Source organism: Myotis brandtii, unplaced genomic scaffold (assembly GCF_000412655.1).
Source record: "Myotis brandtii unplaced genomic scaffold, ASM41265v1 scaffold74, whole genome shotgun sequence".
NCBI classification, from domain to species: domain Eukaryota; kingdom Metazoa; phylum Chordata; class Mammalia; order Chiroptera; family Vespertilionidae; genus Myotis; species Myotis brandtii.
In genome coordinates, this window is record NW_005370944.1 from 400,348 (window position 1) to 406,227 (window position 5,880).

General features: G+C 42.8%; 1 protein-coding gene across 9 annotated transcripts in view; it reads right to left on the minus strand.

Annotated features, from left to right (window-relative positions):
- LOC102256372 (COMM domain-containing protein 4) overlaps positions 1-5,880 on the minus strand; it is a 45,472-nt gene that overhangs the window by 7,522 nt on the left and 32,070 nt on the right. The window lies entirely within an intron of this gene.

Here is a 5,880-nt window from a genome sequence, read left to right on the forward strand (position 1 = left end):
GGACCGGGCGGGGCAGGTCGCCCCACCCGGAGCTGCCACCGGGCTGAAGGCCAGGGTCTCCCCAGAAACCCTCCCGGCAAATGGCCATTTGCCGGCACCTTCTCCGGTTAACCGAGGCACTCAAAGCAGCAGAAAATAGGGAGCGGAAGCCATTTAATTTGTTCGAGTTAAGGGGTCAGGCGCCCGGGAGTCAGGTCTGGAACTTAATGTAATTCCCTTGGGAGGGGCCTCAGGTCATTTCCACGATCTCCACGGCAAGCACAGCCCTTACACAGTATCTAGCTGTGGGCTGTGGCGAAAGCCATATTTTAAAAACATGATTGCAATATGATACACATTCAGAAAATTGTACGTAAGTACAAAGCTTAATGAATTTTCATAAACTGTGCACCCCATGTCACTGGCACCCATATAAGAAAACATTATCAGTACCCTGGGTATCTCCTTAAATGCCTGCGTATTTTCTTTCGTTTTGATGAACCCGCTAGTTGCCTAGGAAAGAGGGCGGTAACAAATAACAAGTTCAGTGTTAGGGTCACCGAAAGAGGAATGCTCGAGGCCAAAAGGGGTAAAGAATTATGAATTTATTAGGTCATCTGGAAACCCAGATGGGCTGAGCCCCCAAATGGCGCCAGCCCCCAAAGACAGAGAGTCAGAGGTTTTTAAAGGACTGTAAGCAGGCTTTCTCTGGGCAGAGAATTCTCTGTGCAGGTCCAGATTCTGGGAAACGCTGGAGGGGAGAGATATGGTCTTAGCAAGTGGAATGTGGTCTAAACAAGTGGAATGTCCATTGTGAAGTGGCCTAAAGGTCAGTTCCCAGGAGGGGGCATTGATTCAATTCTTTGATCAGACCTAACACTCAGGAGCACTCTTTCCCTAGGGCTTCACTAATGTTAGATGTTTTATCTTAAAATTTCCCGATAAATGGGAGAAAAAATGTTTGTTTTAAATTGCATTAGTTAGATGGTCTAGGAAAACTTAAGTTTCCAATATTCACTTGAAGAGTTAAAACAACAACACTGCCTCCCCTCCCCCCAAAAAAACAACAACAACACAAACCCAGCAGCAACAACGAAAATACATAAGAGAATAGACCAAAGACTAGTCCTGAGAATAAGCCCAGGTGTGATATCTTCCCCCACCTCTTTTCCAGACATTTTAAGTGTTAACAAGGATAGGAAATAGTGTCCTTATATAAACTACAAAAGCTATAGGGAGGGTGGGGGACTCCTCCCCTTGTAAAAGAAAAAAGAAAAAGGAAGATACTTTTAAACTAAAGCCTCTAAAATGCCCAAGTCAATTATTTTATTTTATATAAAAATTCTTTTTTTAAAATATATACTTTTAGCCTTAGCAGGTTTCGCTCAGTGGATGTAGCATCGGCCTGTGGACTGAAGGGTCCTAGGTTCAATTCCTGTCAAGGGCACATGCCCAGGTTGCGGGCTTGATCCCCAGTTGGGGGCATGCAGGAGGCAGCTGATCAATGATTCTCTCTTATCATTGATCTATCTATCTCTCTCCCTTCCTTCTCTGAAATCAATAAAAATACATTTAAAAATATATATTTTTTATTGATTTCAGAGAGGAAAGGAGAGGGAAAGAGAGATAGAAACATCAATAATGAGAGAGAATCATTGATTGGCAACCTCCCCCCCACACCCCCACTGGGGATGGAGCCCGCAAACCAGGCATGTGCCCTTGACCAGAATCAAACTCAGGACCCTACAGTCCGCAGACCGACGCTGTGCCCACTGAGCCAAACCAGCTAGGGCCAAGTCAAGTTTAAAAAGAAACAAACCAAGAGGGGCTATGAAAGTTGCAAAGGATTTGTATAAGTCACAAAAAGTCCATATAAGTCACAGAAGGTCTGTACAAGTTAAAAAGGGGAACAAATAAAAAGGCCAAAAAGCTCTCTTTTTTTTTTTTTTTTTTTTTTTTTTTTAAATATATTTCATTGATTTTTCACAGAGAGGAAGGGAGAGAGATAGAGAGTTAGAAACATCGATGAGAGAGAAACATCAATCAGCTGCCTCCTGCACATCTCCCACTGGGGATGTGCCCGCAACCCAGGTACATGCCCTTGACCGGAATCGAACCTGGGACCTTTCAGTCCGCAGGCTGACGCTCTATCCACTGAGCCAAACCGGATTCGGCATCAAAAAGCTCTCTTTATTTTTTTTCAAAACCAATTGTTATTTTCCCACAAAAGCCCCAGATATTATGGCCCTTTACAAAGAAAAACTTGGTCGGATTTCTGAGTACTAGCAAATTCACACAGGGGTTTTAGTCACTTGACACTGACTTATAACTTAGTTTAGAGTAATTTACAAATTGTTCTCTTCCACTACTACACTATAGATAAAGAACAACACATAATAGAAGTTTTAAGGGTTATACTAATAAATTAACAGGTCATCAGAGTCAACATCACATATACATACCAGGGGAAGATACAATCCCAAATCAGAACCCTAATTAGGTATATCAAACTAAAACAAATAAGGACAAAAGAAAAGGAACCGCTGGACACATATAGGTAAGAAAAAGGGATTCTACCCAAGTTATGCCAAAAACCTCAAAGTCCTAGGTGTCTATGTTACCCATAGGTCTTATGACAATAAGAACTACACCTAAAGGAAAAGTTACAAGGGTACTTCTCTCAAATTAAACCTATCTCTATATATAAAAGCCTAAGTGACGAACGACCTGTCGACCAGTTGCTATGACACACACTGACCACCAGGGGGCAGATGCTCAATGCAGGAGCTGCCCCTTGGTGGTCAGTACGCTCCCACAGCCAACCTCCCACAGCTGGCCAACCTCCCGTGGCCCCTCCCCCTGGCTGGCCAAGCTCCCACAGCCTTCCACCCCTGCTGCTGGCCAACCTCCTGTGGCCCTGATTGGCCCCAGTCGCTGGCCAGACCGAGGGACCCTACCCGTGCACGAATTTGTGCACCGGGCCTCTAGTTTCTTATAAATCCCCACAGAAACCTCAACCTGATATCTACTCTTGTGAACCCAACAAGGACCTCAAATTCCTCTTCAAGAAACAGAAACCTATTATAGATAAGTAATGTAATGAGTGGGAATTAATATAATTGTCCTCCACTCCATTAACCTTCTTGTCAATTTTGTCACTTCTAGGAAACAACAACTCCATGTCAAGGTAATGAGGCTTCAGGGATTCCAGTCCATCCCTTCTTTAGAAGAATCAACCAAAGGTCTCTGTTCCAGTCTCAGATCCCATCCCCTTGTCTCCTTTAGATCAGACAGGAAGAGGCTTCCATACCCTAACAACAGGCAGGTTTGACACCCCTTAAGAGCACAAAGTAATTACAGAAGATGGGCCTTCCTCTCTCATCAACCCTAAAAGATTTTAGGGATGGAAGTCTCTGACGGAGGATATATTATAGGATTCCAGGGCAGGAGGAATAGGGAAACTGAGACTGGAAAGTTAAAACAAGGCCAAACAGTGTGGGCCATTTACAGCCAGTTGGTTAATAACAAGCCATTATCTTCCACAGCCAAGGACACTTGAGAGAAAATGGTTAAAAACCTCCCTAACGAGAGAATGCAGAAAGGGAGGGAGGAAAGGGAAAGGACAAAAGAGCAGTTTTACTCCCTAAGCAGAGAAGCCAGCAGTCTCAAAGCTTGGCAAGATAAAGTTGCCAGGTGCTTCTCATGAATTCTGGGAAGGCCACGACAAAGTAAAAAGGGAGCTTGAGAATTAATCTGTACCAAAATATTCAGCAGAGGAATACTGAGACCTATAGACAGGAGGGTACATAATGCCTTGGACCCCCACCCAACTCCCCTTCAGATTAGCTGAGAACCTGTCTGAGCTTCATAAGCAAGATGTATAGGTTTGCTTGCTTTGCTTCTTTAATAAAGATGCACGCTTTAATTGCTTTATGAAATTGGCTTTTCACAACGTAGTCAAGGTCTCTCATATAAATGCATTTATTTGAGAATTCAAAGATTGAGGTTGGGGATAGCCCTTTCCCAGGAACTCGGAGCTGTCTGATACTTCTCTGGTGTCTGTGAGAGCTGCCTCTACCAAGAGGCTTCAGTGTATAGGGAAGTAGAATTTTTCCTTTTAGCCACCACATATATATAAATTTTATAAAATGCTATCCTACACTATATTCTGTGTTAGAACCTAAATTTTTCACTCAGTAGCAACGAGGGGCAGACTGGAAATTGTGTGGGGTCTACCTTGGGTCCCAGAAGGGGTGAGAGCACTGGAAGAGGAGTCTAACCATGTTGCTGGGTTACCTCGGGCAGGTCTCTACCCTCCTCAGAGCCTCCATTTTCTTGGTCAAATTAAGGGCCAGAAGTGGTATGTGTAGGACTAGATCACCGTTTCTCCAGGAGGAGGGCTATTCTTATCATAATCTGTGTGAATGGAGCCCCTAGAGCTGGGCAACCAGCAGGCCCTGCCCCTGTGGTGTGTGAACCTGGAAGTGCACACATGACTTTAGGTGATATGCAGATGCATTTATTTTCACTGTTACTGTCGTTTCTATGATTTTCCACCTTTGTTATGAGGGCATCATAACAAAGAATCCCCTGAAGGGCTTGTTAAACAGATTACTGAGCCCCACTCCCCAGAGTTTCTGATTCAGTACGCCTGCAGTGAAGCCTGAAAATTTGGATTTCTGAAATTCATTTATCAAGTTGCCTTTTAAAATACATTTGTTTAGCCCTAGCCAGTTCAGCTCAGTGGATACAGTGTCACCCTGCAGACCGAAGGATCCCGGGTTTGGTTCTGGTCGGGGCACATACTTCGGTTGCAGGCTCCTCCCCCACCGGGTCAGGGCGCATGCAGGAGGCAACCAATTGATGTGTTTTTCTCACATTGATGTTTCTCTATCTTTCCCTCTCTCTTCCACTCTTTCTAAAATCAATGGAAAAATATCCTCAGGTGAGGATTTAAAATTAAAAAAAATAAAATAAAATAGATTTGTTTAGGTTTTTTAAATGAGTTGATTTAAAGCACATCAATTAATGTTCAATATCACTAACCACTCAAGAAATGCAAACAAAGCCCATGTTAAGAGATCACTACATACCTATTAGAACAGCTGAGTTATAAACTAGTGAAAAAGCCCTGACTGGTTTGGCTCAGTGGATAGAGCGTCGGCCTGCGGACTGAAGGGTCCCAGGTTCAATTCCAGTCAAGGGCATGTACCTTGGTTGCGGGCACATCCCCGGTGGGGAGTGTGCAGGAGGCAGCTGACCGATGTTTTTAACTCTCTGTCCCTCTCCCTTCTTCTCTGTAAAAAATCAATAAAATATATTTTTAAAAAAAAGTAGTGAAAGAACAGTATACAATGTATAGATGATGTATTATAGAATTGTACACCTGAAACATATAATTTTATTAGCCAATGTTACCCCAATAAATTCAATTTTAAAAAAGGTAGTGACAACATCAATTCCTGGTGAAGATACAGATGAAACTGTGTCTCTCATTCATTGCTGGTGGGAATATAAAATTGTACAGACAATCTGGAAAAAAATAGTTCGGTAGTTTCTTTAAAAAACTAAACAAATACCTTCTATATCACTTAGCAATTGCACTCCTGGGAAGTTTTCCAAGAAAAATGAAAACTTATGTTTGCACAAAAACCTGTCCATTATTGTTCATGGCATAATTATTTGTAATAGCCCCAAACTGAAAACAATCAAATATTCCTCAAATGGTGAATGGCTAAACAAACCATTTTACATCCACACTATGAAATACTATCTACACTAATAAAAGAGAAACATGGTAATTAGCGTACGACCGCTGCCCTTTTCATTGGCTAATCAGTGAGTATATGCAAATTAACTGTCAGCCAAGATGGCGGCCGGCAGCCAGGCACTGAAGCGAGC